Genomic DNA, 12,541 nt, shown 5'->3' with positions numbered 1-12,541 from the left:
AGAGCCTGCTTGCCCCCAGTTTCCCTTATCCCCCCCACTAGCCCCCAACATCCTGACTTACCATAGATTGGGTGACTATTTTTAATGTAATCTAATCTCCCCAAATGTTTGTATGCAGCCGAAGTGTTTTCACAAAGTGGTTCCAAAATGTAGGCAGGTTTCTGTCCAGAATCAGGGGCAACCTGGTAAGTTACCTGAAGACATTTAGAAAAAAAATCATTTAAAAATATTAACTGGAAACATTTAGATTTTTTTTCTAATATGTAAAAAATTTCCAAACATTTTGGTTTGGATGAATTGGTATTTTCTGTGAAAACCACAATTTGTTAGAAAATTCCCAAACAGCTCCTGTATTTTAGAGGGAAAATGTGACTCTTGTCACAAACTCCCTCTGCTGGACTCACACCAAGGTGCTGGATTTGGAGCCAAACAGTGGATCCTGCACACTTGCAAGCCTTCTGATTCTGAGCAGCTTCCAAGCACTGGCTCTGGTCTCTCAGGCACATTTCCAGAATGTGGCTTCCCTATCTACTGTCCCTTTCAGAAATGGTATGCCATGGTCCAGGTACATTAGAAGCCCAGATGGGCTTTTTTTTTTTTTTTTTTGGCAAATAGTGAGAAATTTGGTTTTTATTTTCCACAATCTGTTTGCAAAGTCAAAATAAAACATCCAAATAGTTTCATTGGGAAAAAAATTGGGATGGACCAGTTCACATTACCCTGTCCTTTCCCTTTCCCTATTATCCAGTGTCTTAGTGGTTCAGATACTCATCCAGGCTGTGTTAGACCCAAGGTCCTTTTCATTGCCCAAGGGAACTTGAGTCCACATCTCCTACTCCATAGGAGAAAGGTCTGACCACCAAGCTGTTCTTACATGGGATGCTCTCAGTCTGTTCTCCTTCACATATATATTCACCAGAGCAGGGTCCAAAGCCTAAATGTGTCCATTTCTAAGTGAGAGAATGAATATCTCTCAATGAACATATAAATATCTTATAATATACAGGAAGGATCCAACAGGATGGCTTGAGACAAACTTACCTCAGAATTCTCTATAGCCTTGTGATTAGGACACTTGTCTCGTGGACCTTGGTTCAAATCCTTGTCCTGAATTGTACACTGTGCCTTTGACCTTAGCTCTACCACCTCCAAGTAGGAGTGTCTCAACTCCCAAGTGGTGATTTTCCCTTAGTTCTGCTCTTAGAAACTGTTATACTTTGTATTCAATCTTTGAATATTCACTGGGATGGGGGATGATGGTGGGAGTGGGAGGCAGGGTGGAATTTCAATCTCAGATACAAAAAGGCAATAGGGAAGGGACAGTCAGTTCTTACAATTGAAATGGTGCACAGAAAATGAAATGCCTATGTTAAACCATCATAATTCACAAACACGGGCTATTATGACATGTAACAGAGTGGTATAGATGTGCTCTTGTACATCTAGATCTATGCAGACACACCACATTCTACATGAAGTCAAAAAGAACATACATAATAATGGGATGTCCCTATTATTATGGACAGCTAATAAACTCTTTTTGCTTAGGTGGTAAAACCCTGGTATTCTGGGGCACAGGTTCCTGAGTTCTGTTCTGTATGCTTAGTTTGTAAGCAGGGCACAAAGAAGCAAAGTAAAGTAGCTTGCCTTGAGCTTTGTGTTGCCATAGCTAGACCACTTCTTGTATCCGTGCTCCCTTTTTAAAGCCAGCTCATCTATCTGTATATTGCACTGCCGCCACTTCTGCGTCTGCAGCGTAGACATACCCTTCAGAGGTATGAGGTCACCCATCCTTGTATTATATAAAATAAAAATCAGTACGTTTTGAATTATGGCACTATAACTCCATGTCAGTGTTCTTGTAACTACACAAATCGCTCAAGGTTGGCATGCATGATTTATGGCATCAACGGAATCCCTGTGTGGAATTATAGGCCCATAATTCACTGTTGCCTCTTGTTTATTCAGCCCAAATAACAGAGATGCTGCTTAGGTACCACAGTTCTCTGCTCCTTTAGTTCACTTGGTGGGGAAGATATTTACTTTACAAAAAAAGGGCCTTCCTTCAGGCAGATTTAAGGATGTCTACATGTGGACAGTTGGTAGTAATGGCCCAGATTGTCCCCACATGGTCCATGCACAAAGGGGACCTTCCAGTCATCACTCTTCCCTCCCACATGGAAGGATGTGTGAGCCTACTCCACAGCCCTATTCACTTTCTACATTGGTGCCTGCCAAGCCTCATACCAAGAGAAGAGGAGAAGCCTATGGGCTGGATAAGAAATATATTGGTCCCCATTCAGCCCAATATCCATTCTCCAAAACAACAGAATGCAATCCCAGACCCCTACTTTCTTTTCAGAAAGCCCCAGGTAATGGTGCACAGGGATTTCTTGTTGGTATAGCTCTAGTAGTGCCATTCTGCCAGGGACCAGAAAAGCTAGATCCAAAATATAGGCACAAGACCTCTGGCTGATATTCCAAACCCTGGGTATCCAGCAAGAAGAGGAATGGGCCCCATACCTTATTCCATGATGGTGGAGAGGGGACAAATCTGACCCCTGAAAGAACAATAAGGGAGGAATTTCGGGAAGAGGTTGGTTTTTCTCTCCCCAGGGATCCCTTCTGTGAGATTTTCCACTGGACTGGAGGAGAGAGATTCAATCAAGGTCCATTTTCTCTGGCTGCAAAGTATTGAGTCATTGCAATAAGATGGTCTGACACAGCCATAAAGAGGTACTCTGATAACACACAGAAGGGAAAGCGGGTAATTGTTCCATGGAGACACCTCTGGGATCAAGCCATTTGTACTTAATCAGAATTATTAATACATTTGGTTAACTTTTTTCATGACAAGAAGAAAAATTGAATAGAACACAGCCAATAGGTACAGTAAATGTACTGGCATGGGAGGCCAGCCATCTCATGGGGATCCAAATGAAGGAGCCTGCAAAGGAGTCATTTAGCGAATTTGTTTTCAGAAGGAACTGCTGAGTGCAGGAAGTCGGCTGCTGCCCTTAATGTTAAGGCTGGTCAATGCATCTCTTGCTCTGTTCCTGAGATGGATTGTATTTTAATAGGCTTGGCCTCTATAGCGCATAGCTTAATGTTCCATCTGACAGATGATCTCTCACCGGAAGGATGGCAGCTCCTGCCAGTACAGCATCTCACTGATGTAGAACTGTGGTGTCAGTGACAGGGAAGAGTCCAGCTCAAGGTGTCCAGCTTACACAGGCAGCCCTACCCTTAGAAAGATTGATAGAGGAAAGCAAACATTGAGGGAACAGCAAGGAGGCAGAGGGGGGAAGGGACGCTTAACAGGCACAGCCGTAGACTTTGTCCACACCTGGAATGAGTTCTGATTTCAGCCACTGATAAAGTGACTGTGATGGGCATTGTTGGAGCCCAGCCTTGACCAAAGGTGCACTGAAAACTGGTCTTTCCTTACCTACATTAAGGATTTGCACTCACCCAGCTGAACTGATGGCTGAAATCAGGATAAATCCTATGGCAGACAAGGCCATAACATTTTGGAAAGCCCAGCAGGGATATCAGGATGAGCTCCCCTGCCTCCCTCAATTGCATGCATCATGCCAGTAATAACAGGTTCTTGCCACTGCCTCAGAATACATGGAAGCCATCACTGAGAAGGGTGGAGAGAACTGATTCGAGCACATGGGATTTACGACCTGTGGGGTGAACCACATGGATCCAAGGTTGTTGGTCTCTCTTCCCTGCCGAGCAGTAAATGTTCCACTCATTTTTTGCCTTTTCCTGTTCCATTGTTGGACTTCCTAGGTCCAGTGGAGGTAGGCTTGCCCAATATAAAAGCAGGGTATGTGTTATCTGGGAACTACACAGTTCATCGATACACCCAATATGTCTATGATACACATCAGTGGTGGAATTCTAGCAAGCCCAAGTAAGGTAATGATAGCAATGGTTGTTATAGACAATACTTACTTATGGAGGGCATGGTTCTCAATTATTATTTATTTATTTTCATTGCGGTGCTATCTAGAAAACCTCATCATGGACCTATGCCACACTATAATAAGAGGCATACTAACATAGACAGTCCCTACCTAAAATATCCATTACCTGCATCATTCTGCCTAGCACCTTGTTTATTCATGTAAGCCCTCATTCAGCAAGTAACTTAAGTATATACCTGATGTTCAGCACATAAATAATCCCATTGGCTTCAATAGGACTATTCAGATGCTTAAAGTCAGTTAAGTACCTTCCTAAATAAAAGTCCTGAATCAGTGCAAAGTGGGCCACTAGTCTTGTTACAACCACTTTCCCCAGTTGTAAATGACTGAAGTAGCACTTTAAAATCATCCCAGTTGCCTTGGATTACTAAATAAATCTGCATAGGTAAATGGTATCTTGATTTTTTTTTTGTATTAATTGAAGGGAATGGCAGGCCAGTGATGTAGAGAATGAAACAATTGTACTTACTTGTCAGACAAAATGGGCACATTTAAAAGGCCTGCAATTGTATTTCGTCTGACAAGAAAAATTGCTAGAAGGGAGTTGATTGAGATATTCATAATTATTTGAGAAATAGTGAAAACTAATCAGTCTGGGATTTTTATTCTGTTACATAATGCAAGAACAAGGGGACACTTAAAATGTAAATGTAAATTAATAAGCAGTGCATTTAGCTTTCATATATACTTAGTGAATCACATTACAATTACTCTGTGTGTGTGTGCATGTGTAATCCATCAATTTCCATAAAATTATCTGATAAAATTCACTCATAACAATAGTCATTCACACTTCAGTTTTTATTATTTGGGATCCGTTGGAAATCAAAGCAAGGTTGGGTGTGTGGGTGAGTGGTTGGGACTTCTAAAAAGCTCTATAGTTAGGATAATTACAAAGAAGGACTACCTGGTGCATCATAGAGTCACTTGCAAGTATTCACAGCAATGGGAAGTTATTGAGATAAATGTTGAGGCTGGGCAGAAAAAAAAATCAACCCACACTGGCTAATTTTATGACCATTAGTAACATTTGTATCTATACAAGCTAAGATAATTATAATGGTAATCATATCTCATGCTTCAGAGCGTAAAGTGATTGCCTGTAGAGGTTAGGGAGGCCTTGGAGAGTTTCCATAGAAAGAGATTTTTTTTAAATCTAAAATGATATAATTTGGCCGTGTTAAATATGACCAAAACTGAAATGCTTATTTCTCCTTTAAAATCCTCTTGCTCTTTTCTCTGTCACCACTCACATAAATTCTTCTGTCAGCTAGACATATAACCTTGGTACCATCCCAGACACCTTCTACTATTTTGTGGCTGAATCCTCATGTTTTCCTCCTCACCATTCCAACATTCAATTCCTTTTCTCTGTCTAGGTCCTCCAGTTTTCATTTCTGTAGCTTCTTGGGCACCCACATTGCTTTCTTCCTATCTGTATAAACTACAGATGGTAAATTTAATCTTCCCAGCCTGTCCATATGCCCATTCCATGCCACAGCTGGGAACCTCTCCTGCTCCACTGCTTCTGCCTTCAAACTAGTTAGTTGTTCTTGCCTTTAGTTTTGTCACCTGCCTCTGTCTTTCTGATATGGGCCCTTGTTGGGTTGCTCTTGACCACTCTTCTCCATTCCACTAATAATAACCGCTTAATTGGCATAATTATTCTGTTCTCTCACTGGCATTTCAGAGCATTTTTCTGTGCTGCTCCTATCAAATGAAATGTGTTCTCTGAATCATAGAATCATAGAAAATTAGGGTAAGTAGGGATCTTGGGAGGTTATCTAGTCCAACCCCCTGCTCAAAGCAGGACCATCCCCAACTAAATCATCTCAGCCAAAGCTTTGTCTAGCTGAGTCTTGAAAACCTCCAAGGATGGAAAGTCCATCACCTCTATGAGTAACCTGTTCCAATGTTTTACTACCCTCCTTTAAAAGAGTCTCTGAACAGATTCACCAGGTTATTAGTCTTGTCTCATTCCTCATTCAGAATTCTCCCTAGGAACCATTTTTATTATGATGTTCTCAAGAAATTGAGTGAAGCAACACTTTTATTTGATTAGTTACTTGAAGTTTCGAATGACTGCACAGTGCAAATGATCCCCTCCATTCTACCCTGTCGCACACCTGCTTTTGTCAAGTAACTCTAGAATCCCGCTAGCATGTCTAGTGTTTCTCTTCCTCCATCTCCACCCCATTGTCTTGTTGCCACTTCATTGCATTGCTGTGTTACATGAGGACAGAAAGCTATACTTGTGTGCAATGGTATATTACTCTGCGAAATGTCGCTGTTGATTTCACTAGGAATACTCATGAAGTAAGGTGCTACTTCGTATGAAAGGATGTCAGAATCTAGCCCTTCAGGCAGGATTCTTGGTCCCTGTGTCCACAGGCAAGGGAAAATATGGGGAGAGTATTGTGTTTCTTTACTCTCACCAACAGCTGCTTTTATTCAGGGTACCAGCACCATGAGTGAAACTTTCAGTGGGCTGCTATGTCCCTCCCCTGCAAGGGACCCAGAAATGAGTAAAGATTTGGCTCATACACCAATATACTGGCTGTGACCCCTGGGCAAGCATGGAAAGGGGTAACAGGTAGCATAGCTTTCCCAGAGCAAAGGGCAAAGCAAAGGTCAAACTGTGTATCACTGAGTCACAACATTGTCACTGCTCTGCTTCTGGCACAATGCAGTCATATTCATTCCCTGGTGACCAAGCTCTTGGAGTACAAACTGACCAGGCCTCTGTCCTATTTGTTTGCACTCTGAGGGCTCTATCACACCTTAAGGCACTTTAAAAGAAAGTAGTAATAATGGAGAAAGCAGAAAAGTAAAAGCAGCTCTGGTAAAGAAATATAAAATTATGATTCAGCTAAACAATGCTCCAGGCAAGTACTCCTTGTAAGTCATTCTGCTAATCAGAAAGGAGATGGTCATCCTATGAAAGTACAAGAAAATAAATCTCAATTGGATAAAAGGTGATAAGGTGATATTGTTTATACATGGTACAATTAAACCAGGCTTGTCATCGTGCCAGGAGCTGGAGAGAGATGGCTACTTAGATTCAAATAAAGGATTAGCCATCTATATAAATAAGACAAGCATCTGTTAAAATAGTTACAAAAATGATTATCAAACCTTATGCTTCAGGACAGGGCTCTCCAGGTAAGCATAAGCTATATGTCGCATAGGCTGCAGTCCTGTGGGCCATTTAAGATGTGGGTTGCAGACTGCGGACCGCTCACTGCATGAGCAGCCCATCCCTCTCTCCTGCATCGTGCACAACATGGGCACCCTGCCCCCTGCCACCCATGCAGCTCAGACACCCTAGCCCCTTCCTGCTACACTGTCCTGCCCACAGGAGCAGGTACAGGAAATAGAAGTCATAGGAGAGTGTTGAAGCCCAAAACAACTCAACTACCAGAGCAGAAGCAACACTGGTAGAGTGGGGGAAGTGGTAGCCATATCAGGATCCCACAGGCCACATGTTAACCCTTTGGCAGTCGTATGTGTCTTACAGGCTGCCAGTTGGATATCTCTGCTTCAGGACATGATTGTTTGCTGGAGTCAGGAAGAAAACCTCCGCGGTAGGGCAGTACATAGTTAGACCCATTATTGGCCACTGATGGAGACAGAATACCTTACTGATGACCTTCCAATCTGTTCATATTTTCTATTTTTCTTTTTAGATTTTAAAGAGTTCATATAACGACTATGATTCAGCAGGCATTTGAAGATGTGCTTAAATGTCACTGAAATCTCAAGCATGAGCTTATATTTTAGCAGATGCTGAAGTGCTTTGCTGAATAGGAAGGGCATCAATCATATGTTTAAATATAAGCATGTGGCTCCAGTGCTTTTCTGAGTCCAAACCAACACTTCAACAATAAACCCTGCACAAAAGAACTGTAGAAATTACAATGTCTGTGTTTTAACAACTGACGGCTCTCTCGAGTGTACTTTAACAGCCCTTGCAACAGCAGAGCACTGATAATGCCCTCATCCCCACACTTTATCTGTGGCAGGTTAAGGTGTTCTGCATGTTTTGAGGCAATCTGCCTTGTAGCTGTGCAACAGTGGATTTTAGGGATACATTTGACAAGCATTTGAATCAGATGCTTTGAACAGGGATGGTCCTGCCTGCAGTAGGAGGTTGGACCAGGTGACCTCCTGAGATCCCTACCAGTCCTTCTTTTCTCTGAATCCATGGTTCTGTAGAAAGGCACTGCTAGTTGTTTCAGGTTTTTTTTAATAACGAGAGTGTTTAACCTTTAACCCATGTGAATTTGGGAATACAGCCATATGGCTCTTACAGGTAACCCAAAAATGCACACTGACATAACTTTGATGTTCTGAAATAGTGATGCTTTGTTTTCATCCTTGGGCTTCTTTCAGTATGTTGAAAAAGAGGCTTTGCTCTTTGTCTAATGCTTCTCTGCAAGAAGCACAAACTCCCAGTTAATCTTGCAGTTCTAGGTGAAAAGGCAGCCAGGCAGTCCAAACCTCTTTGAAGATTTAACTTTCCCTTTACAGTTTGAAGCTCATCGCTTATACATTCCATTCCTGTTAGAAAAGTAGCCACTGAATCCCCACAGATTCCCTGTCATCAGCAGAGCTCCAAACATTCAGGGGAAAGTGCAGATCAGGTTTGCTGTAAGGCCAGCTGTTAAAACAATAGGTCGATTGTTGTTGACACTGGCCATGTGGAAAGGGGCTTCACTTGGCTAAAGTCATAGGAAAGTTTTAACAGCAGCTTGAGTGTTATTCCCAGTCGCACTTGAATGTTTTTGGCACAGCAGACTGATTTATGCATTTCACAAATGCAACAGAAAGTTTCTTTGATGGGTCTGATGAACAACACCCCTGACTGTCCCACTTCTTGCAGCCTATCATATTAATCAGCTGGAGGATCACTACAAGTATTTTTCGTACTTTCGGGCAGAGGTTTTGCTGTTGTTCTCCCCATTAGTTATTCTCCCCCTAAGATCTGCATGGGACCAATCAATCATTCATCTGAGAAGGACTGCAACTGACTCTCACCAGTTGTTCATCAGCACTGCTGGCTGGCTGTCCAGTGCAACATAATGCAGTCTCGTTTCCAAGGGTCTAAGTGTACGGCCTGAACAGTGCTCTTAAGGAAGTACACAAATCCAGTTGAAATCAATGCAAGTCTTTCCATTGTGGAACCAGGCACTTAAAAGTAATAAATAATTAAGTTAGATCTCATATGGCAACAAAATAAATTACCGGCATTTAAGAGTATACAGAAATACGGAACCAAGGTTCAGTTTGTAAGTGATATCTGTATCACCAGTAAAATCATAGGCTAAGTTTTTCTTACCACCAGTCTATAGCTTGAGATCTAAGCCTGCTCTCTGCCCTTTTATAGTGTTTGGGGTATACCAAAAATTATAAGTCACTCTTAAACATCTTTTGTTAGCTCTCCTGTCCACTCAGCAAAGAAGCATTAGATTTGCTTCCATTTAAGGACTCCCTTTCCATTTTGGAAGGCACTGGTACTCATAATTTGCAATTTTCCTTGTCAAACATAATGTTCTCCTCAACCAACATAACAATTTCTGGCACCCATCCATTAAATGGCATATTCCAGGTAGAGAGAGAGTGAGTGAGTAAGAACTGGCTGTTACTGCTGACAATCTTCAGCTGATTAAATGAATGGTCCTACATCACTGAAGTATACAAGGTCATATAATTAGAGATTTAAAAGAGAGAGAACGATGGATAATCTCAAACATTTAAGCTATTTAGGACAAAGCAGAGATTTGAAACTTCATTGACAATCTTAAGCAGGGCTCTTTCTCCCAAGCCTCAGTTCCTAGATAAAGGTCCCATTGCTTCTGTCAGCTACTTACCATGGTATGTTCAAGAGTTCTTACGCAGGTTCAATACCTAACTCTCATTGAAATGTGCATCTTTAAAAGGCTTTCTTTGAAAAAATGATCCTTACCTACTGAGGGACTACAGGCTGTGCCTTTCAATCCTCCTAGTGTCTCTAAACACACTTGCTCTAGGTCTCCAGCCTCAAGCCACTCACTCTGTCTCCAGGGAGAATCAGACCACTGTCCCACTTTCACAATGGGTGTCAGGTCATAATCCCCACAATACACCTACCCCAGTAATCTCAGCAGGAGCAGCCTATGCCTAGACCCTGCAACTTTGTTTCTTCCTGAGCAAGGAGAAATGTAATTAGTGACAAAACAGATTTCTGAAAACAAGTAGGAAATGTTTTAGAGAAAACATCTCTGAAAAACAATGGAGCATATTCAGCACAATGTCTCTGCTGTTCTCTTACCCCTTACCATTCTTCAGATCTGGGAGAGGGCAATTTCATCAGAATCCTCCACAGTCTTTCACTTACTCTCTTTCTCTCTCTCTTTTGATTCCTCCTTTGGATGCTTCTGACCTTTGAGTTTGGGCTCTTTGCCCTAAAGCAAAATGTGGACCAGCTTACATCCTGCTGGGCCATCTTCCCGTGGAAGAGGGCTGATAGGTCCTTAAAGTGTAATCACTGGTGTATAGGAATGGGGGAGGTGCAATCATTTTTTCATGGTAATGTTATTGAACTGTTCTTTTTTTTCATGCCTAGTCCCATATGGAGTTCTTCGCTGTTAGTTGGTTGCTTTTAATTGCTGGGTTTTTTTAAATAACTCTCCCCGGACAGTTTTTAGGAAGTTCTCTGTGCACACTTCAGGAATCAAAAACATTTCACCAGTTTGTACTCTCTAGATCTGGTATATCCCAGCAATGCGAAACAAGGTTTACAACAGAAGACAGATGTTTAAAGCCAGCTTCTTGTCCCATTATCTTTTTAGCGTGTATCTAGGTATCTTTATCTGGGAAAGCATTTGTGTTACTTCTCTGCTTGCTCTTCCCACAGCCTTCATTAAGGGAGATCAATATATTCCTTCAAGAATGTCTTTTAACTCCAATATAAGCTACCCAGTCTTTCTTTCAATGGTTAGGTTTCATGTCAATATTCTTAGCCTCCCACACTGCAGCTTCTATGGTATTCATAAAATTGCTGTATACCAGCTTTGTTTCTGTAACACTGACATACTGTCTATATACCCATTTTCTCTTGCGTATTCGTTTTGCTGGCAGCCTGAAACATTTCAGTACTCTAAGGGTTAATGTTCGACACAAATGAAAATATTTATCTCAAAGTCCATGGGACAAATTGAATTTGAAATGGCTACAAAGGGTCATCATTCTTCAAATGGACCTAGCATGAGTCTTTCATAAAGAGAAACGTATCTTGTGCTGTGCAGATTCATCCGGAGAAGTTATTATTAGGGAATGGGGGTGTTTTCAAATGCGAGGAAGTAATTTATCACGACTAGATTTTGTTAGTGAGGAGTTTAGACAGTTTCTGTTACGGCAACCTGATAAGTCATTTTATCAGTGCATTTTATTTCCTCAGCTACTGACATCTCAGCAACCTTCTTCCCCTCCCAATACCACTAGGCAGGAAAACAACTGACAAATAAATAGAAATCATTGGTCATGAATTTACTGAAATTGCATATTCCAGCTGGAAGGCTTGGGTAATGCAGTGCAGTAATAAAGTGGTGTCCATTAAGGGAATATAGGACTCTCTCGCTCTCTCTTTCAGGATATACTGCATAGAAAGAGATTAATTAGTAATTGGGAGATAGATGGTAAAATCCTATCCCTGTTGCCTAGTGACTGGTTAACCTGGTTGCAGTGGTTCTGAAAGATGCAAACCTAAGGGTTCTTATAAATGAGAACATGGGTCTGATTTTGTTTTTGTAGCTCATCTCCACTAGTTTCCTCTGTGTTGGACAATGTATTTATAAAAAAACCTTTCTTACGCCTCTGACCAGCTTTGCAAGCATAATGAAAACAAAAAAAGCTGACCTGGAGCATATTTATCAAACTGGGCTGCTTCAGCATTTCCCCACTTCCAATGAACTTCGTTTCTATTAAGAACATAGGAAGTGCCATAGTGGGCAGTATGCTGCCTTCAACAGTGGCAAGAAGTAGATGTTTTAATACGAGATAATATGAATAGGACATGTCTAGAGAGACATCCCTGGCATCCACTATCATTGGTTTAGGGATGTCAGAGGATACATCCCTATTCCCTAACTGCTCTATGTAATGGCTATTAATTAACTTAACCACCAGTAAGTTGTCTAATTCTTTTCCAAATCTAGCTATACTATCTCTCTCCATAGTCTCTTACAACAATGTGTTACACAAGTTAAAGATGTGCTGCATAAAAGGGTGCTTCTTCTTGTTTGTTTTAAACCTGTCTCCTGCTAACTTTGATGTTCTGTGACTTAGTAAACAAGAGTTCCTTATTCACTTCATCCACAACTGTTATGATTTCATAGACCTACTTCCTTAGTCACTGTCTTTCCATCATGTCTTTTCAATTTCTTCTGGTACAGCAGCTGCTCCATATCCCTGATCATTTTGTTGGCCTTCTCTGTACCTTTTCTAAATCCATTACATCCTTTCTGAGGTGTGGAGACCAGAATAAAATTATTAGATTAACAGGGAGA

This window comes from Crocodylus porosus, unplaced genomic scaffold (genome assembly GCF_001723895.1).
Source record: "Crocodylus porosus isolate Cpor-Errol unplaced genomic scaffold, CroPor_comp1, whole genome shotgun sequence".
Classification (NCBI taxonomy): Eukaryota; Metazoa; Chordata; order Crocodylia; family Crocodylidae; genus Crocodylus; species Crocodylus porosus.
The sequence above is the reverse complement of the archived record's forward strand: the minus strand, read 5'-3'. Positions refer to the sequence as shown.